At 44.4% G+C, this 22,907-nt stretch overlaps 1 protein-coding gene across 1 annotated transcript in view; it reads left to right on the top strand.

Moving 5' to 3' along the window:
* LOC119660048 overlaps window positions 1-22,907 on the top strand; it is a 132,943-nt gene that overhangs the window by 48,806 nt on the left and 61,230 nt on the right. The gene's annotated exons all lie outside the window — the stretch shown is intronic.

The raw sequence follows: 22,907 nt of genomic DNA, 5'->3' as shown, positions 1-22,907 counted from the left end.
AAATGATGATATATTTTTTAAAATTATTATTATATTCTAATTAGTAAATTTGATTTTAATTTCTCTGTTAGCGGCTGATGGCTGACTGCACAATGAACAGCTCAGTTGCTACGGCGGCCCCGTGGTCGTCCCGCTACCAACAAGTAGGCGAGCCTCTCAGGAAGGTAAGTTTCGAGTCATGATGAGTTGTGCTGCGCCACTTTGGTGTGGAACTCGTGTGAATCTCCGCTAAGCAGCCCCACACTGCGACACCTCCTCACTTTCCCATTCTCAGCTGTTACTGGGTTTCAGCGGCAAAAACTGGTCTGCCAATTTTAGGGGTGCAGATTGAGTTTCACGCGCGTGCAGCCTTCTTCCCCGAAACCTCAGCCTAGGGGACGCAGGCTTTAGGGACGCAGATGTTCTTGGGCCTGCCGGCTATGGCAATCCTAAAGAAGTGCTGGTGGTGGCAAAGGCTACCGAGACACGTGAGCCAAGACGGGGGCGTTAACGTTCGTCGAAGAATGTCGGAGCGACGGGGTGATTTTAATTTGGCCACGACGTTCCGGAGCAAGCACAAAAATCTAGTTTTGGAAAGGGTTGACCTGATATCTAACACAGGATCGGTAGGGAGTCTTAAATTCCCGCCGTATACCAGCTCAGCCGATCTGGAGGCAAATTCCTCACGACGTAGGCCAACTGCACAACTTTCAGCGTTCTAGCTTCCCATTGGATTGCGGGTGGTATGCTTTTGTCCGATGGTGTTTGGACCCTCGAAGTTTGCCTAACTCCAGCCAAAGGTATTGCTTCGATGGCGATCGGTTGCACGAAAGTAATCCGCGATGCTGAAGGAAATGCAGGAGGCGCCATCCTCGTTAAATCCACCCAACCACTGGCATATGCTGATGATATCAACATTGTAGGAAAAAATAACTCAATACAGTGTACCTTCATCCAGATTGAGTAGGCGGTAACTGGCGCCAGATTTTGGACTGAATATTAATGAAAGTAAGACGAAATGCATGTTGGCACCAAAAGTGAAAGGACCAACAATATCAAATCGCGTTGGCCAATCGCCGACAATAAAGATAGAACTAACAAATCGTTGCTACTTCTCCTATCTAGGATCGAAAATCATAAACGATAGCAACTATGACGATCAAATCTAGTCACGGTTGTGGGCTACCAAAATTTCAGTTTACAAAAGTTGTTTTGCGCGAAATGTCTTACTACATGGTCAAAGGTCTTACTGTACAAGGCAATTATCTGGGCAGTCCTCATATATTCCTCTCAGACTTAGGTTCTTAGCAAGAAAAATTACAAACTCTTAGTCGCATTCGAGACAAGAATACTTCCAAGGAATAGAAGAGGATGGACGAATTTGTAGCCTACATAGCGACGAACTCTATGAGTGATACCTGGACCGTCTGGTTTCGACTGAATAGGTTGCGGTGGAAGGTCACTTAATCCGTATCCGTGGTGAGGAATATCCAACCCGGGAAGTCTATAAGGACAATATCTATGGTAGAAAAAGAAGCTGTGTCAGGTTCTGCCGGAGATGGAGCAACGGCGCAGGTGAGGACATCAGACTGCTTTTAGGAATATTTAATTGGTGGACCTCGGCGTAAAATGTTTGGATATCGGTCATTGTGCCGCTTACTCTTGTTTTATCAGAAAGCATCCTACATTCGACTTTCGGTTCGGTTATAGTTTCTCTTATAAATAATGCAGTTTTTTGTCGAATTTCGCTTGCCACATATACACTATTATCATCCACATTCAACTGCATTATTCAAATCTTATCAGGTTTAGTTATCAATAGACCTCATTAACACCACTGGAACAAGTTTCGAATCAAATTGGGTAACACCAGTAAAAGCATTTGAAATTTTATGTTGTAAAACAACACCGGAATCACCCATTTCTACAGACAAGGTACCTCATTTGATGAATCTTTTTTATTAGATCGATAATAACACAAGTGGAATTTCTGCAGAACTTAAGATCGCATCTTTAACCCAAATTGAAAGGATCGATTCAAGAAACAATATTAACCCAAATTACCGAAGCTCTAGTGTTTTGCCGGTGATCGGCAAAAAAAAATGTGTTAAGTGCCTAATCTTGACCAAGATACCATAACAGTAAGCACACACCTTTCTTCCGAAAATTAGCCCCAGAACATTATGGTTTATTACATTGCGGAAGAACTAAATGGAAACATAAACAACTGATTGCTGGAGATTCAATATAATTCCACAGTGGGATATTGTTTTAAAATGGGCTAAAGTGGGTATTGCATGCCTATATGTGATGTTTTCCAAGATTCTGGGGAAAGCGAAAGTAAGGGGAGGGAAATTAGGGATGAGAGCAATCCGACAAGATAAAAGCGCCATAGGTGATATTTTCACGGGCTTGGAATCAAGGTGCTCACACTTCGGTCGAACCTTCTAACACCCGATGAGGTTCACAGTGATATGTACACAGCCAAAGACCTTGTAGAAGGCGCATTCCTTGCAAGCAAAGAAACTCTTTTGAAACCTATCCAGTGTCCAGCGTAAACCAACTTTCAACCATAAACTGTAGGCACTAATTGTTAAATGGTCAATAAAATGTGGTGAGTGACATTAACATAAATCGCTATCCCAACCGCGAGAGTACAGTTCTGAGGCGGCTTGGAAAACGGCTTGCGGCCACGCTTCCACTCGAGGGTAACTAATTATTGCTTATGTGTGCAAATATTTACTAACAGCAAACGGGCGCGTAAATCATCACTTCTTGGAGGCAGCCTCATCTCGCCACCGGAGAGACCATGATTCACCTGAAATGTGGTAATTGCTTGGCTACCTCAAGCACTTCACCGTTTCGGATACACCTTGAAAATTGAATCTACGATTTACTGCTGATATCTGAGGTATTATCTATTGGGAACACAATGACCAGCCTCGTGTGACTACATACGTGCATTATCGCCTAATGAAAATCAGTGAAATGTATGGCGAATTTGCAGTTTGGTGTAAATGCAGCCACATATGAAATGAAATGTTAATGAATTTCGTTTGTAGCGGTCCTGCCTGCTTCGACGTTCATTAATGAGAAAACATAATTGAAAATAACTTGCAGGAATTATGTATTCGGAGATAATTGTTGAAATTGAATCTTAAAGGTGCAGAGTGGATATCATCGACGATCAGACTGTTGGAGGATTACCAAAGAAAGTTGCTCGTAAAAGGAGAGAAAACTAAGATTTGCTTAATTAAAGAAATGTTAAGATTATATATGTATGCCTGCGCTGTATACTGTGAGCGAAAATAGAGTGAAATTCTTCAGTGGTAAATATTGAAGTTAACCAATGCAAGGGGTGAAAACAGTGGTGCATGGTTTGTGGATTTCTTCCGTATATAACAATTTTACGGACACCCCCTTCTCAAACACAATGAGGTCCTCTGGCTATGCTATCCCAGTTGGTATTATACTTACCAACCGTAGCCGGTTCTCTGTCATCGCCGATATTATTATCCGTCACGACTCTGCACCCTTAATCTCCCCTCCCTAAAGCAACGCCGTATCTTCCTTGATATGTGTACTCTTTTCAAACTCTGCAATTGCCTGATATACTGCTCCGCCAACTCGGATATTACTTTCCGTATCGCCTCATCTCATAACACACGTAGTGCGGACATTTTTTATGTACCCTTCGCAGAGCTCGAGATTTACTTTCACTCCCCGATCCGGAGGCTTTGCCGGTCCTATAATACCCTACAGCGTGGGTCCTTTGACTCTATTTCCCTCTCTAACTTTAAGCGTAAAATAAGCCATTCACTTGCTCCTCCTTCTGAGGACAATATGTAATAAGGTATTTGCTTTCTGTGTATTGTCATCATTAAATAAATGAATAAATCTCTGAGTGTACACCCCTTTTTCACTATAGTAGCCCGCTTCCTTGGAGACGATGAGCTAATACCGCTTCAATGGAGGATAAAAATAAAAAATTAGGGTTTAATAAGGAAGGAGAACGAAATGATTGGGCATTTGGGCACAGTACACTATATTGCCTAGCGAAGGAGGCTGAGAAACCCATCATCGGGATGCGGCTTCTGGTTCGGGGATGGCGGTTCCGGTACCCAGTAGCGGTGCCGTTCTAGAGAGAGGTCTAGAGAAAATTGAACTGGGCAAGTGGATTCGAATATAAACTTAATGGAAAGACAGTCGACTGCCCCATAGACCTGTAGAACTGGAAAGCAAAGGCTTATCGAGGTATGGGCGGGAGTTAACGAGCCTAGGTCTGAAAAACGGGCTAATGGAACTAGAAGAACTACTGGAAAGCAGTTCCTTCTACTGGCGGATAACGCCCGCCAAACGGAGAAATAACCGTACTTCCCGCTAAAGATGTAAAGAAGGCAAAGCGCCTTAAGGAGATGTCTTTCAGGCTGATCCAGAGCTAAGAAAACAGGGCGAAGAACATCAAAAAGGAACAACACGCTGCATCTTTAGAAAACTGTCCCTGTGCTAATATATATTCTCTGCCTGTTCTTAAATGAGAGTAGCACAAAGAAAGTGAGCCCTCTTCCCCTCTATCACTCGAAGACTCCAAGCCTTCGTCAATACCTGGTTGTGTCGTATTTTCAGAGTACACTGGCTTGATACTATTTCAAGCGGAGAACTTGGTCGGCCTACAGGCCTGTCAACAGCCTGTTCGAATTCTTGAGGAATAAAACTCGGTGTTGAAGTTGTCGAGTTGCTGCATAACAACGAGAAAACCAGAACGTTAGGGTACGAAAGCTGATAGCCACCGCCAAGATCTTCTGTGCTTAGGCTGTAGGCACACGACTACAACCTGACGGGGATCTGTCACGAGCAAGTGAGGTAAGAGACAAACCGAAGACTTGTAACGGCAAGCAGAGTTGCACTCTATGGAGGGATCGTGCCACGGTCAAAACGTGTAGTGTTCAGTATTTATGGCGGAACTGGAAAGTACTGACATAATGTTCATTCTGCAAATTACAAGCGAGTTCTGTAGGGCTTTTCGTGAAGTAACCATCAACGTATCGCGTTCGCAGCAGTTGACTACATTTCTCGTCGTGAAGCGCTCTCCTCGCACGTGGAACGTCGAGAAAGTTAAGATCAATAGATCTATCAAAATTCTTGGAACAAGTAGTGGCACTGAAGTGGAGGAAGACGGGTTGCGTTTGAGTTACAACTGTGGCTACCGTAAATTCAATTGTGAACCCGACCTGTTTTTGAAGCTTCTGACGAACTCAGTCTTGAGGAGCCTCCAATATATTTCAAAACGGGGGAATTGCCAGCCTGCGGAAAGAATCTCATAAGCTCCGCCGTTTGGCACGCCTGGACTAAATGAGGAGTTGAAACAAGAAGAACGTGTCACGTGCTGGTAGTATCCTGGTAGTATTCTACCATCAGCCAGATCTACTGCTGGCCGTATTCAATGTCTGCCTAATGCTTATTAGGAGTAAACTTACTAAAGCACTACGTCTCGCTGGGGATTTAAAGCAGTGAAATCCACGCAGGATGCTATTATGGAAGTGGTGGATCTTGTCGAACGGCACACGGATGATGATGTCAAAACTGCAATCAGTTCCATAAAATGGACAGACGCCAAGCATATATTGAGGGATTATCTGAGAGACCAGTGCTCAATAAGACGGTAGAACGGCGAAGGTTGCATAGTGATTCATTTTAGAAGTTTGGTCGGTTGTGCAGGTAATGGTGCACTCATTGCCAGAGATACGGTTGAACCGCCACCTTGCAGACTTTTTATATTGGTGGGGTGGTGCGTAGAAAATTCACCTCGATCGGTGGAAAAATCGGATGGTAAGGGGTCCCTTGAACGAACAATTATCTTCCTCCCCTGACTTCTATTTTGTGAAAGGAACTCCCCGTTTTGAGAACTCCCTAAGACAAGCGAATTGGAGGGCTAAACTGAAGTAATGCGTGAAACGGTGCTAGGCTTGTTATTTGATGAAAGTGTTTAGTCGTTAGTCCGATGGTTCCGGTGTTCCGGGAGTCCAACATTCCATGCGTAAACATCGCGTAAGATTTATGGGTCAGTATTGTTACGAGCGTCACCAAAATAATTCATATCAAAATTACCCATCAAAATCACACCGCGCAGTGATACAAGAACCTTCGATTACCTTGTCAAGTAGGGTGCATACTTTCTAGCAACTTCTTTATTTTCACCCCAGACTGGATAAAGGATAATGTTTCCTAACCCGGGGCATCACGCTTTCTGAGTTTTGTTCCAGTTAACATTTTCACTTATCGCTTTTTATTCCAAGACATATTATTTCGTTTGTGGATTGGGGGGTCCTACAGCCGCGTTCAGTTGATGTTGGGTCGGGCCAATTGGAAACAATTTTTTTCCATTTCTGCGGTACACGGACCGCTCAAAACGATGACTGACAGTTTCATCTCAGCAGAGAGGTGGAGCAGCGTCTGATGAGTTGCCTTTGGCCTGGATGAAACCTTTAGTTATCCTAATAAAAATGTTTTTAGATTTTATCTTTTCGTGCCGTAGATGTCGACCGAGAACTCCGAAAAGCTTCTTTTGATACTGAAGGGCCTGCTAACGCCTACTTTTGTACAAGTTTGGTGCTTATCGTAGATTCTCCATGCCCATGCGAGAATTCGGCCGCCCGACTAAATTATGTGTGGGCTTTGGATTAGATCCTGCTCCATAGTTTGCGGTGGGGAAGGATCACATAATTTGCACGGGTGATTTTCCACCAGTAAGGACGAGTGGCACAGATCCATAACATACTTTCATTGCAAACAGAGCATCCTTAGAAGCAAGTTTAACTAAGTGGTGGTAATAATAATAATGGTATTAAAGGAAGCTGCATTGCGTCCTAAACAATTGTGCCCCTTTAATGGTTATAGCATGTCGATCAAGCTGCAAGAATTTAAGATGACCCCTACTTCTTTTGTCTAGCATATGTTAAGTACTCTTACAGGTTCATTAACTTATTTTGCACAAGTGGCAAGTGCATAAGTCAGAATACCGTGAGAAACTTTTCACGCACATTTTTCCATTTGGATATGGCTGTCTCGAACCCCCATTCGTATGAGCTCACTTTGTTGTGGTGTTGAAGAATTGATATGCTACGACGACGTCATACACTTGTTAGAATACACGAGATTCACATAAAATGCAAAAATTTCACCTTCTATAACTTTGTTAATAATAGTTGGATTTCCTTCAAAGTTTCCAAAATTATGCCTAACTCTTATACCACTGTACTTCTAGCATGAAGTTAAGGGGGGATTTCTCAAATATGCTAATATTCTATTATTAACTTTATTTGTGCAGATATCGGAACGGGGTGTATTTTGAGGCCTAAATTTAATTTATATACACCACTGTGATTTTTTTTTTCATATTTTTCGGTTGGATAGGTTCTCACTTTTTGGGGGTCACATTTTGAACCCTCACTTCCTAGTTAAACTTAACACGAAATGGCGCTACTTGCTAAGGGGTTCACAGACAACACATTCTCACCAAATTTTACACAAAAAAAAATTAATCACTGTGGTCAAATCGGTTCGCTGTACTAACAATATGACTCAAATTAGCGCTCACTGAAGTTGGTAATATTCAGTATACAATTGTTTAATGATATTATAATAAATTTAACAAACATTTAAAAAAAACCCTGAAAAAGTGTCATCAATGATCACGTGCTTCAAACACATAATGTAATACATAAATTTTAAAATACCGACCCCTGTTTGTGCCGTTAAAATCGTTTTCATTTGCGGTCTTCACAGACCTGGGGGACAACCAAAATCACACACGCACAGATGCACAGGCGGTTCAAGGGTAGTGTGGTAGACCGCATGGCACGGTATACTGCGATCAAAAACTAAGAAATACACTGTGATTTACCACCTACAGCTCTGCTACGAAAACCTACTCTCACCTCCATGTAGTAACCGTCGGGAAATGCGCCTGCAGCTAACAAGGGAGGGTCTTCTTTGCTGTAGGTATAAAAGGGAAGACCCTGAAAATGAACCTAGCCGTAACGTACGCGGCATTCTGTTACCCCAGTCGGAAGATGATTAACACTGATTCGGTTCTAAGTGCAAGACACAATAAAGGCCTTTCATGGCCTCAATGCTTGCATAGATAATCATGGGTTCATTTAAGGACTACACACCCAATCATTGACAACGGCTTTCAGTAGGGATCCTATTAAAATGGATACGAATAACACAAATAACATCGGAAGAAACAATAACAGCGAACTGGAATGACGAACGGGAAAAATCCCTTCGAAAGGAGTCTTAAAATTCCAACATCTCCAAGCGCCACTGAACGAGGATATGGAAGTGGACTTAATCACGGAAGGAAGCAATTTCAATAAGCTTAATCAATGAGGGATGCAATGAAGAGTATTGGTCTCTTTAAATTGACGAAGATTGAATAGCGTGAAGAGCAAAGCAAGAGAAGCGATGCCGAAGAATAATTTCTCGCATACATCTCCCGGATTAAACGTCTCCGTGGCAAAGAGGAGGAATATGCCGAATTGAGGCTCCTTGAACTCGAGACGAAAGTAGCAAATGACACTGAAGTCTCGAATGGAAAATGCAAATGTTACAAACCAGAAAACGAAGGGCGATAGAGAAGAAGCTTGGATAAAAGTTACTAAGAAACGGATGGCGAAGAAGAACATACAACGCAAAAAAAACCGAGGCCTGATGGAATCTTAACTAAGAATATGGGGGAAATGTCGTATGCAGATATCCTGCGCAGGGTCAAAACCGACCCCAAATTCAAGGAAATAGGTAAAATTAGGACGAAGTGTTCAAAATTGGAAGGTTTCAAAATGGGGATCCATGGCTTAAACTTAGGGAAACTGGAACAAAGTCAGCTAAGTTCAGAAGGACCATCGGGGAAGCCCCTGATCGTACAAGCAGAGGTTATAACCTTAACCCATCGTATTACCCTCGAATGCAAAATTTTTGGAAGTAGGAAGAGTAAAAATGAGCTGGGTTGTCTCTTCGCAAACAGACGAGAATTACGAAATGCTTCAAATACAATAGAATTTGGAAACTTGGACACCATCACATATGTGCTATAGAAAATACCAGATAAAAGACGCTAGCCACAGAGGAGAGTGCGGACGTGGTTATAATCAGCAATCCATACAAAATACCAGATAATAATGGGTGAATTAATGGTAAGGTCAAACATGCGGGGAGCAAGCGTTCCTAGAAATCGAAGAGCGATTAGAGGGTTTCATCCGAGCTAAACTAGACGGCATCAACTTTCACAGCTGCTATGCAAGACCTACTTGACAATGAATTTCAGACAATGGTAGACAATGTGGCGACAGGCACTAGAGGTTCAATAATTTTCAACGGTGATTACAGCGTGTGGGCATCAGAGTGGGGTAGCAGGGGTAGCAGGAGTGGGGTGTTTGGAATTAATAATAGCAAATAACGGTGATTCAAACACATATCGTAAAGCCGATATGGGTTCGATCGATCGTTGACTTTACTTTCGCCAAAGATGAGGTGGTGGATTAGCGAAGAATTGACCGAAAGTGATCATCATGCGGTAATGTTTGAATTCATTGAGTACATAATGGCGCAGTATCCCAGACTGACAGGTCCCAAATGGAAGCATAGCCTCTTCGATAAAGATGCGTTTGACTTAGTGGTGAATTCCCCCAGTATGACCCAAGGATTAGTAGGACAATTGAAAAAACTGCTAATTAAGTCTTTTGTCAACGCGTGCGATGCTGCAATGCTACTAATGGAATGAGTAAATATAGTCGCTGAAGGCAAAATGCCTGCACGACCGAAGAATCGTCCAATGTTCGAGAAGAAAATTGGACTTCTAGGCGCTGCTTTTCACATTCAAACAATTGAGGCATGATTCGTTGAAAGCGATTTAACAAAGCAAAAACAGAAGCTTCAGAAACCTCTGCAATGAAGCGGACGTGAACCCCTTTCGCACAGCCTATAGAGTCGTGATGTGTAAAATAAAAGGGAAGAAATCACCGCAAACAACTTTTCCGACAATGTTAGTATGGATGATGAAGACGAAAATAAAGGACAAGAAAGCAAAGGTATCTAATAAACCAGTGAAAAACTTCAAACATGTTTATACAGGCGATGCAAAAACAGCCCGATGAGGGAATGTTCCTTAAAAAGTGGAACCAACAGAGTTTGGTTTTGTTGCCAAAAGGAAACAAACAACCTGCCGATTCGTCCTCATATCGCCCAATATGTCTTCCAGATACGATGGGGAAGATACTCGAGAGAATAATTGATAATAGAATGTGCGAGACAGCTGAACATGGAAGGGCTCTTTCCGATATACAGTTTGGATTCAGGAAAGGTAGCTCCACCGTCGATGCAATAAAGGTGGTGGTAGACACTATAGCCATTGCCATAGAAGTTGAAAAATAGCGATGGGGATGCAAAGACTACCGCGCAACGATTACGTTGGATGTGAAGGATGCTTTCAACTCAGTTAATTGGACGACCATCAAAACGTTCCTCAGAGAGTGGCAAAGGCACAAATTACTACCATCTGTCAGCTGGAGTCCCTCAGTATTTAGTATTTAGTATTGTGTCCTGTGTGGAACATTATGTATGATGGAGTCTTTCGCCTGCATTTATCAGAAGGAGTAAAAGTAGTACGTTTCGCCGGCGATATTGCTATGGTTGTACTTGCAAAGCACATTCAAGAGATTCAGGCAGCAGGTAATGAAGCGATCTGGAAGATCAAGAGTTGGCAGGAAACTGCCGGATTAGTGCTTGCAGACCTTAAAACAGAAGCCGCAAGACCCTGGAATGCTTCAAAATTCGGGTTGGAAGTCCATAAAAGCAACTCCTGTATGTGCTGCAGCATTAACGACTAAGGAGATCAGGAAAAATCTATTGCGCTCGTGCAGATTATGTGCCCTGAGAGTGATTTGAGGCTTTTGAACGATATCAGACAACACGGCGTTAGTTAGAGACGGGCTGTTAGCGGTAGACATCTTGGCTGAGAACTTGGAGGATAGAACGAAAGACCAATGGACGCATAAGCTGGTTCCGATCATCCGTATGTGGGTCGATCGTCACCACGGAGCCTGTAGTTGCCAGCTAACGCAGTTTCTATCTGGTCAAGGTGGGAACCGCAACTATCTACCCAAGTTTGGGCATGAAGACTCGCTAGCATGCCCAATCTGCCCAGACAAGAAAGAAGACGCATAGTATGCAATATCCAATTGCAGCCGCATCACGGGTGGAGGACCAACATTCCGAGCGTGCATCTTCTGGTGGAGCGCATGCTTCAGTCGGAAGACAATTGGTAGAAATTAGTGACATTTGTAACTAAAGTGCAAAAAGAGTTCCGTACAGCGGAAAGGAAAGAGGAGCGACACCCATACAGGAATGACAGTATAATTTGTGGCTGGCTCCGTGAAGTAATATCTAACGACAGTTCCGTGGGTGAGCGCTGGCTTATTCTGATAGTTTCATAACTTGAATGCTCGTTCATTAGGACCCGATTTGCCGCATCTTTCGAATAAGGACTTGATTTATTCAAGTTTAGTAGTCATCGAAATTAACTCCAGTGACGTGGAGCAGAGACTACTGAGCACTGACGCTCGCGAAGCGAAACTATCTCTTGTTTTAAGATAGAGAGTGTTCTGTTAGCGAATAACTTCTGGGAACTACTTCTATCACTCTGCCTCCAGAGAGAAGTGATGCAACATCTGCCGCCTATGTTTAGCTGAAAAACTGGAGTCCGTAAAACATATGCATATCTAGTTTGGTAGTGAAATTAAAAATAAGTGATATTAATTGGATTGCACTTTCGAAAACTAATCGTGTTTATCTCGAACCGTATATTATATGAAAAAAATTCAACTCCTTAGACGGGAACAATAGGTTGGTTTGGCTTCGAGCTATGTGGGTTTTATCTAAACGCTTGGGAAAGCGTTAAATTTAGGCATTGCGAATTATTGGATACTTAAGTGGGGTTTTATTGAAAAAAATGCACTTGCTTATTTCGACATAGTTTGGTAGGAGATAATCTAACCCAGAAGTGAAAGAAAAGGGAGTGCATTGGACAGGCACATCATAACACCATAAAACACAACCAATCCACAAATCTGTAACACCCTCCGCAACCTACAATTTCCTTTATATTTCTCCATTGACATAATAAAACATCATAAAAAGAAAACGTTGCTTGCAAGGTAGAGTATTATATTCCTTTGGGCAATAACTTCCATCGTGTAACTTGTCACAGTTTCTTGGGCACAACATGAACGCAACATCTTCGAAATGAATGAGAAATAAAGACGACAGTGGGTACATGTTGTATCGTCGCAGGGTACAATTGTTTCTGTCACGCGCTCACATTCCGAAACACCCAATGCGTTAAAATGAAAAATTTTTCTCGGTATTTTCCCATTGCATTGCAAATATAACTCGAATTTTTCTTTTTTGTACGGAGCTTTCACTATCGGCGGTTGCTCAGTGAATCAACTTAGGTGAAATGGTAAAGGTGCCGCCATTCTATTCAAAAGTAGATTTTAGATACTTTATACACTTGTCCTTGTAAGTTGTCAGCGACTGAGGCTGAGCTCAAATGGTTGTAGATGATTAAGTATTCTAAAGATAATACAGAATTGAAAAGGATGCAATGCCATGGCTACATTGTAGATTCATACAAAGTGTTTTCCCAATAGACTACATACATGTTGTTCGTAGTTACATTTAAATGACACAGAGTAAAAGAGGATAAAAAGCCTTTTTCTTGGGCTAGCAGTAGTCTGAGTACACGTGTGTGGAGAATACTTTACACCTAAAAATTGCCACGAAGCTGAGAATTTAATGGTAATTCCTATCAATTATTCACAGTTTCGGAAAAGTTGGCACCCTCTTCTTGATTCTGCTTAACTCCACGAAAAACGCTTCCAAGTTCGTTTGAGAAAGGAATATTGAAGACCCACTATAGTTTTAATGGCATTGGTATCACAGGGATTCAATCAACAGAATTCACTAATAATCTATAATAATAACTCTATAATAAAAACTCCGCCGAAGCCGGTCCCAAGCCCGGTTGTGAAAGGAGGAGGGATGGATAGCTTCAGTCTGAATGGCTGTACGCCACCGCAGCGTCTCAGGGGGTAGGTGAGGAAAGTGCAGGAACTTTGCAGTCTTGCAGATTACTCACTAAGGAAGCTATCTACATACCTGGCAGCTAGGGATAAAATGCACCACCAAAAAATGAGAAGAAGGAGAAATTTAAGGTCCGGTACGGATAACCGGCGGGAGTCGTCTGACTTGGTGACTGGGTCGGGCTCTCGTAATGGACAGCACGGCGTCGAAACCGCTAGTCGTGGGGCGGTTCGACGTCTAGGCGCCACGACGACCAGGAGCACAGCTCCGCTTGCTGCAGCTGTTTCGCCACAATCTGTGGCGACCACTTCAGCAGGTTCGCGTAGGAAGCGGATGAAATGGACTGAAGAAATGAACCTCTTCATCATCCGCTCCTACTACGAAATAACGGCAGGGGCGGGTATAACATCTTACCGCCCCTTGTTGCACCAGAGATTCGTCGAGCGTTTCCCGCAATTAGCGCACGTGACTGTGCAGCGAGTCGCAGACCAGTACCGCTTCATCATTCGCAGTGACACAATCCCGGCCACCATCAGGGAACGTGTTCGACTTGAAGTCATCGGGGAAACTGGTGACCGAGAGTCGATGGGGGCAGAGGCGGCGGCATCAACAACACCACGCCGCACTGCAGGCAACAGGTTCAGTACTCGCCGAAGCACTCTTCTCCACCGTCCAGCTGAGGTTTCCGCTGAAGTTCGGGACGAATTCCAAAGAGCGTGTATAGAATTCTCGGATATGGATCCTTTGCATAGACCAGGTATTCCCAGGCTCTATGCATCTCCAGCAACTCCGGGAATTCTATCTCAAATCAATGATGAGATTGCATCTCGACTGTGTGCTGATATGTCGCTGCTGCAACTACAATCACTTGTGTATTGTGGTGCAGTTGCGGCTATCAGATTGCACGGTCAGAAGATTCGCTTTCGCGTTATTGGTTTGAGTGACAAAAGAGATCCACCATGGAAAATTCGTCTGGAACGTCGGCGGGACTCACTAAGGCAGGACATTGCTAGACTGATTCAGATCAGCACTGGCAATGCCAGCCGACGGGTGAGAAATAAAGTGCAGAGGGTTTACCGGAACTATGTCATCCCCTGTGAGACACCCGTAGTTGAAATTCTGGACACACTAAAACAGAAACTTTCTGTCATATGCAGTCGGTTACGACGGTATGGCGAAAGTTATTCCAGACGTGTCCAGAATGCAACATACGCGAGGAACCAGCGGAGCTTTTTCAGATCTCTCAACGAATCCCAACAGAGCGCCCAGACAATACAGTTCTCGGTGACGGAAGCGAAAGAGTATTGGGGTGGACTTTGGGGGTTAAATGCCCAGCATGCTGAGTGGATCACCGCCGAAGGCACCCGCCATGCCAATACACCTGGCATGAATTTCGCGGATGTTACCGAAGAGGAAGTTCGACGAGCTATAAACATCTCGAAGAACTGGAGGGGCCCAGGTCTGGATCGGGTGCAGAATTTCTGGTATAAGAAATTTACCAGCGTACACAGTCGGTTGGCACGCAGTATAAATGAGGTCATGAGTCGGCCGGAGGAATTTCCACCTTTCCTCACTGCGGGGATTACCTACCTTATCCCTAAGAAGGACACGGTGCAGGACCCCGCAGACACAAGACCGATCACTTGCTTACCAACCCTCTACAAATTCATCACGTCCATTATTAGTGGAAGGATCAATGCGCACCTCGAGATCAACAACATTCTGTCCGAGGAGCAGAAGGGCTGCCGAGTTGAGTCAAGGGGTTGCAAAGAGCAACTCATTATCGTCTCGGTAGTTGTAGGACAAGCAACTAGAGGCCAAAGAAACCTCTTCAGTTGCTATATCGATTATGCCAAGGCTTTTGATAGCGTTCCGCATACCTGGCTAATCGACATCCTACATCTGTATCGCATTGATCCGAAACTAATAAAGTTTTTGGCGACAGTCATGGAAGGGTGGCATACCACCTTGTCAGTCCATACATCTGAGGGTGCTAATACCTCAGAGCCCATCCGTATTCGGAGGGGCGTCTTCCAGGGGGATTCATTGAGTCCTCTTTGGTTTTGTATGGCACTTCATGATGCTAGAGGGCATGGTTTTGCAATAAAATATGGTCTACGTGCTAAGTGCGAACTGACACACTTGATGTACCTAGATGACATCAAGTTGTATGCTGGTACTGACAACCATCTTAGAAGTCTGTTGCGAATAATAGACATGTTCAGCCGTGATATTCGGATGGAGTTTGGATTAGACAAATGTCGAATCCAAGCCATTCGCAAAGGTCATCACGAGCCGCATGTCGGACATAGCATTGGTGACCTCCACATCGAAGCTATGACCGAGACAGACTTCTACAAGTACCTAGGAATTCTGCAAGGAATCCATGCTCGAGTTGGTGATCTGAAGGAACCTCTGCTGTCCGAATTCCTGCGACGTGTGAAGCTGGTGCTGAAATCGCATCTCTCGGGGAAGAATAAAATAAGCGCGTTGAATGTATTCGCCATCCCTTCACTGGCTTATGCATTCGGAATATTGCCGTGGACGAAGACCGACCTGGAAAACGTCCAGCGGCGGATACGGACAACTATGTCCAAATTCCGAATGCATCACCCAAAGTCTGCCGTGGAGCGGATGAACCTGCCTCGTGACATCGGAGGTAGGGGCGTGGTTGACGTGGCGGCACAACATCATCGCCAAGTCGACTCGCTGCGCGCTTATTTTTACAGTAAAGAGCAGGCGAGCCCCTTGCATGCGGCTGTCTGTAAGGCAGACTGTGAACTGACTCCACTTAACTTGAAGGATCGATCTTTCAATCCTCTGAGTGGGGTGAAGTCGGACCAGGAGTGGATCGAGGAATGGAAGTCGAAGGCAATGCACGGTAAACACGTGAATTGTCTTTGGCAGCCATTTGTCGATTTGCATCTGTCGAACAGATGGCTGTGTGCTGGGGAGCTCTTTGCTGAGACGGAGGGGTTCATGTGTGCCATTCAGGATGGCGTGGTCGCCACCCGAGCTTATAAAAAGCTCATCATGAAAGAACGGGTGGAGAACGACCAGTGCAGAATGTGTGGTTCGGCGTTAGAGACGTTGGACCATCTCATTTCTGGCTGTACTGTTATGGCACCGGTGCAATACATCACCAGGCATAATGCTGTATGTAAGGTTATCCATCAAAACCTTGCATATAAGCATGGGCTGATCACGGGGACATGTCCGGTTTACCGATATGAGCCGCAAGCAGTACTTGATAGTTCTGCTTACAGCATGTATTGGGACCGGCAAGTTCTGACTGATCGCCATACCGCACACAACAAGCCTGACGTACTGTTAGTTGACAAGACGGGTCGCTCCGCGTATATTATTGATGTTGCTATCCCCCATAATAGGAACATTGAACGGAAATACGTGGAGAAGAAGGTGAACTATGAGCCATTGGCTCGGGAAATCAAAGAAATTTGGCGTCTCGAGCGGGTGGTTGTAGTTCCCGTAATATTGTCAGCTACAGGTATTGTACCTAAATCCCTCACGGCTTCCCTTGATGTCCTGGGACTTTCGCACAGTCTGGTTCAAACCATGCAGAAGTACACCATTCTGCATACGTGCTCGATGTTGCGGGGAGTACTCGACGGATTCTCCCACTGACCTACCACCGGCCACCACCACCAGTGCCCCTTTAGTTTTTAAGTAGGTAGGATCGTCCGAGCCTAAATGCTTGGCACTTAGTGCTAGTATTAGGTAAAATCCGGCATCTGCCGAGATTGTGATAACTCGGAAATAACCAGGACCCCGCAGACACAAGACCGATCACTTGCTTACCAACCCTCTACAAATTCATCACGTCCATTATTAGTGGAAGGATCAAGAACTGGAAAGGCCCAGATCTGGATCGGGTGCAAAATTTCTGGAATAAGAAATTTACAATCAATGTGCACCTCGAGACCAACAACATTCTGTCCGAGGAGCAGAAGGGCTGCCGAGTTGAGTCAAGGGTTTGCAAAGAGCAACTCATTATCGACTCAGTAGTTGTAGGACAAGCAACTATAGGCCAAGGAAACCTCTTCAGTTGCTATATCGATTATGCCAAGGCTTTTGATAGCGTTCCGCATACCTGGCTAATCGACATCCTAAATCTGTATCGCATTGATCCGAAACTAATAAAGTTTTTGGCGACAGTCACGGAAGGGTGGCATACCACCTTATCGGTGCGTACATCTGAGGGTGCTAATACCTCAGAGCCCGTATCCGTATACAGATACGGAGGGGCATCTTCCAGAGGGGTTCGTTGAGTCCCCTATGGTTTTGTATGGCACTGAACCCCTTTCATGGCTACTGAATGATGCTAGAGGGCGTGGTTTTGCAATAAAGTATTGCCTACGTGCTAAGTGCGAACTGACACACTTGATGTACTTAGATGACATCAAGCTGTATGCTGGTACTGACAACCATCTGAGAAGTCTATTGCGAATAATAGACATGTTCAGCCGTGATATTCGGATCGAGTGTGGATTAGACAAGTGTCGAAGCCAAGCCATCCGCAAGGGTCACCATGAGCCGCATGTCGGACATAGCATTGGTGACTTCCACATCGAAGCTATGACCGAGAAAGACTTCCACAAGTACCTAGAAATTCTGCAAGGAACCCATGCTCGAGTTGGTGATCTGAAGGATGCTCTGCTGTCCGAATTCCTGCGACGTGTAAAGCTGGTGCTGAAATCGCATCTCTCGGGGAAGAATAAAATAAGCGCGTTGAATGTATTCGCTATCCCTTCACTGGCTTATGCATTCGGAATATTGCCGTGGACGAAGACCGACCTGGAAAACGTCCAGCAGCGGATACGAACAACTTTGTCCAAATTCCGAATGCATCACCTAAAGTCTGCCGTGGAGCGGATGAACCTGCCTCGTGACATCGGAGGTAAGAGCGTGGTTGATGTGGCGGCACAACATCATCGCCAAGTCGACTCGCTGCGCACTTATTTTTACAGCAAAGAGCAGGCGAGTCCCTTGCATGCGGCTGTCTGTAAGGCAGACTGTGGACTGACTCCACTTAACTTGAAGGATCGATCTTTCAATCCTCTGAGGGTAGGTAGGTAGGTATCAGTGGCCGCTCCGAGGAGCCCAATTAACGCTTTGGTGCGCCGTTTTGATACCACAAACTCCTAATACCGTGGCTGTTGTTATAGGAACGGGGAAGCAGAGTCCAGCCGGCTCGGTTCTTCAGAGCCAGCCCGTAGCATCCACGAAGGAAAGCAGTTCTCCGACCTTGCAGCTAGAAATCTCACTGAGGTCCCCAAAGAATGGTTTACGGAGAGTACTCGCCGGATTCTCCCACTGACCTACCACCACCAGTGCCCCTTTAGTTTTTAAGTAGGTAGTATCGTCCGAGCCTAAATGCTTGGCACTTAGTGCTAGTATTAGGTAAAATCCGGCATCTGCCGAGATTGTGATAACTCGGAAAATAATAATCGATGGCGTAACAATCCATATTGGATCAGGGCCTTGAAGTGTGTTAGAGCACTTCATTCAAGACCGTAACGGTACACTACAGTAGACTGTAGGAGGAAATGTGGTCAGCATTGCGCTCGCCCGAGATTATTACCCTGATTTGCCTCAGGTACTCATTCACAGCTGAGCCGACTAGTATCCGACGTCAAATCACGATACAAATCTTACTGGCACCAGCGGGATTTGAACCGCGACCCTCCATACGACAGCCTTGTGCTCTAATTCAGCAATCTGGACACTATTAATCTATGCGATCTTTATATCACTATTCCAAGCTATTTCCTGCTTATCGCAAAATGTGGTCAAAAGGAATAATATTTGCTGGGCTAGTAACCTCCAAATTTCCACTCTTCTTCTTGCAAATGGAACATTATTCATGCCTTCGATGAGGACGGACTTGTTGGTTATGACCTTTGCCCATCGCACTAGGATACGAGTTGGTTTTTGAAAAGTGCTTGTCTGAGCAGTCCATGAGTGAGAGTAGATGGTGCGACCGGTAGACTATTGCAAGTCGTGCCCTCAACTTGGGACATTGCTGCTAAAGACCTGTCCACGTGGAGAATATTTTGATAGTACTGCTTGGACATATGATGGGTAAAGACGGTCATTGCGAATGTAACGGAAATGGTGAGAGGTACGTGGATTTCTGTAATTTTCATCGGTTCGTCATTGTGTAAAAGTAAGGGTATTTACGATATTGCAAGATATCAAGATATGTATGAGAAGAGAAGGGTTGACATCCACAATAGTCCTTTGCTTTCCCTTCGTGCTCTGGCATGTGATGCAGAAACACGGAATTGATGACTGCAACGGCAATTTTGAGAGTTTTGTGGATTTCTGAAACTTCCGTCGCCTCGTCATGGACAGGGAATTCTTCCGGTTCAAGGCATGCTAGAAGATATATTTCAAATTAGTGGCACAGTACGAACAATCAGGTTGGCCACATTGCAAACAGCAGGCAATTCTAACAGGTGCAAGTCGCTTATTCTAGCGTGTGGGGTGGGTCCACTATTTCTCGTAGGGTTGAAGGGCTTTAACCCCTCAGTTGAAAACCGACCGTTTACACAATGTAGATATCGTTCAACAGTGGGAAAGTCATGTTGGTGACCAGAAGACAGATACCTTGAGTATTTCGCCTGAGAATAATAATTAGTATTGGGCTGGCATTAAAAATCCTCTTTTCTCCGGTGGTTGATTACGTCTCAAAAGGACATCACAAAACGCGGCTCACTGTGAAATCCTGGTTATGGATTGATAAGCGTAACAGATCGATGGCTCTGATAATTACTGCAAGTAACGGCGATTGTTATGTGATGCTACTTAGATACCGCGCAATACCTCTCGGAAGTTCAACCTAGTGTGCTTCGAATGAAAAGGAAACTGATTATCGTGCTGGTAAAGAGTACAGAAATTACTGCAGATAGGGTTGGTTTCAGAATGATGAAAGAACTTGTGGTCGCTTGCACCACAAGTACTTCGATAGTCCTGTGCGGGACGCTAACGATCGACTCTTCATTCACGGCGATGACCAGCTGAAGAACGATCTTACCCGCATTATACCCGGTGAAGTTTTGCCTCTCGTGGATGACGAGGCTGGTTGTAGTAACAGGCGAACACGGACTTCAATTTCATTTATCTATCTCTTCTAATTCTCACTCTGTCCGACCCTCATCCAGACTTTCCAACTAGCTCGTTTGGAGCGTGGTTCAGTATTTCTCCGCCATCTGGTCTCTTTGCGGCTGTCTGTAAGGCAGACTGTGTACTGACTCCATGTAACTTAAAGGATCGGTCTTTCAATCCTCTGATTGGGGTAAAGTCAGAACAAGAGCGGATCGATAAGTGGAAGTCGAAGGCAATTAACGCTAAACACGTGAATTGCCATTAGCAAGCATTTTTCGATTTGTATTTTTCGAACAGATGGCTGTATGCTGGGGAGCTTTTTGCTGAGACGGAGGAATTCATGTGTGCCACTGGAGCCTATAAAAAGCTCACAATGAAACAGCGGGTGGGGAACGACCAGTGCAGAATGTGCGATTCGACGTTAGAGACATTGGACCATCTCATTTCTGGCTGCACTGTTGCGGCACCGATGCAATAAACGAACAGGCATAATGTTGTATGTAAGGTGAAAAAGCAAAACCTTCCATCCAAGCATAGGCTGATCACGGGAACATATCTGGTTTACCGGTATGACCGGCAAACGGTGCTTGATACTTCTAGTTACAGCATATATTGGGACCGGCTGATCGCTCCGCGTTTATTATTGATGTTGCTATCCCCCATAGTAGCAACATTGAATGGAAATACATGGAGAAAAAAAGGTGAACTATGAGCAACTCACTTGGAAAATCAAAGAAATTTGGCGTCTTCTGAAAATGGTTGCATTTCCCATAATATTGTCAACTGCAGGTATTGTACCAAAATCCCTCACGGCTTCCCTTGATGTCATGGGACTCTCACACAGTCCAAACCATGCACAAATATACCATTCTGCACACGTACTCGATGTTGCGGGCTGTTCTCAAGGGGTTCTCCCATTAACCTACCACCGGCCATAACCACCAGCGCCCCTTTATAATTTAGGTAGGTAGAATCGGCCTTCTGCGACTATGAGTAGGTTCATGGTCTTACCATAGTTTTAAGCCAAAATTAAGCTTCCTTCTTCCCTCTAGGCTAGGAACAATAGCTACCCGGATTATGTTCATTTACGGTGCTTAAATAAATGAAGGACGTGTAGGGACAGGTACATTATATCCGGTATATTATATCATAATGAAAGAGCGAGTGGAGAACGAACAGTGCAGAATGCGTCGTTCGGTGTTAGAGACGTTGGACTATCCAATTTCTGGCTGCACTGAAATGCACTGTTGCAATAAAGAACAGGCACACTGTCACTGTATGTAAGGTGATTCACTATCTTGCATTCAAGCATGGGCTGATCAATTACGGGGGTTAAGGAGTGATTGGCCCGGTCCAATTTCGCTTGCACCTTGCTGGACAAGGACGTTAATTTTTGGACCAAAGAGTGCATCGCATGCCGTTAGTTATGTTAGGAAGAAAGTAGGAGTTACCTAGGTCGTCAAAGCGATTCCATACTATTCGCCTCGATATTGTAAACCCTTTGTTAGACTTACACGACACTCCAGTATTACCTCACTATCATTAATGGATCTACGCGATAGCCTGAAATAATACTTTTGAAAGATATTACAGCACAGTCATGTGGTGAGGCCCTCTACTGAAAGTGAATTCCACCGTTTGGTTGACCAGTCGTTTTCGTTACAGACAAGTGAAATTTGCTCTTTCCTCGGTTTTTCTCGGTGGAAAAGAATTTGGGACCCCTTTTTTAGGTGTATGTGGACCCCTCCCCCTTAAGGGTAGTACGCAGCAATGTAATTCACCGTCTGTTCGAACGAATTGATTAAGTATCTGGGCAAAGAAGTCTGTAGGGAAAAATAAGTGGAATGTGGAAGTGGATTGCATCTTTGAGTCTTACCCTTTTCAAAATTTATTAATTGCAGACATGAGCGAACGAAACGATTAAGGTTTGAAATGATAGCGTGTAGGAACCCATGCATCAAAAGCTGTAAATCTATCGAAAGATAAACATGTGAGTTAAACCTGGAAATTGGAAACAAAATATCAAACTCGAGTGTCGCAATCGGTAGGAAGATTCGCGACGGATGGCATCCAATGTGTCGAATCTGAGCCATTCACAAATGTCTTGACAAGCTAGATGCCGGATGTAGTATTTGTGACCTCTAAGTTCCAGCTTTGGTTGAGACAGACTTCTATAAATACCTAAGAATTATGCAAATGACCCATGCTGAGTTGATGAGTTGATGATCTAAAAGGAGCTTTGCTGCCCGAATTCCTCCGACGCGACGGGTAAAGTTAGTCCCGGGCAAAAATATAATAAGCGCACTGAATAGGTTCGCTATCTCTTACTATACTTCTTGCCCAGTCCCTTTATGCGGCTGTTTGCAGGGCTGATTGTGGACTGACTCTACCTAACCTGAAGGATCGATCTTTTAATCCTCTGAGTGGGGTGTAATCTGGCGCACGTGAATTGCCTCTAGCCACCATTTATCACTTATCATTTGTCGAACAGATGGCTTTGTGCTGAGGGGCTCTTTGCTGAGACGGAGGGATTTATGTGTACCATTCAAGGCAGCGTAGCCACTAACTGACCTTATCAAAAGTTCGTATTGAAAGTGCGGGTGGAGAACCACCAATGCTGAATGTGTGACTGTTATGACCTCAGTGCAATACGCGAA

Source organism: Hermetia illucens, chromosome 6 (genome assembly GCF_905115235.1).
Source record: "Hermetia illucens chromosome 6, iHerIll2.2.curated.20191125, whole genome shotgun sequence".
In the NCBI taxonomy this organism is placed as follows: Eukaryota; Metazoa; Arthropoda; class Insecta; order Diptera; family Stratiomyidae; genus Hermetia; species Hermetia illucens.
This window is presented reverse-complemented; position numbering and strand designations above follow the sequence as displayed.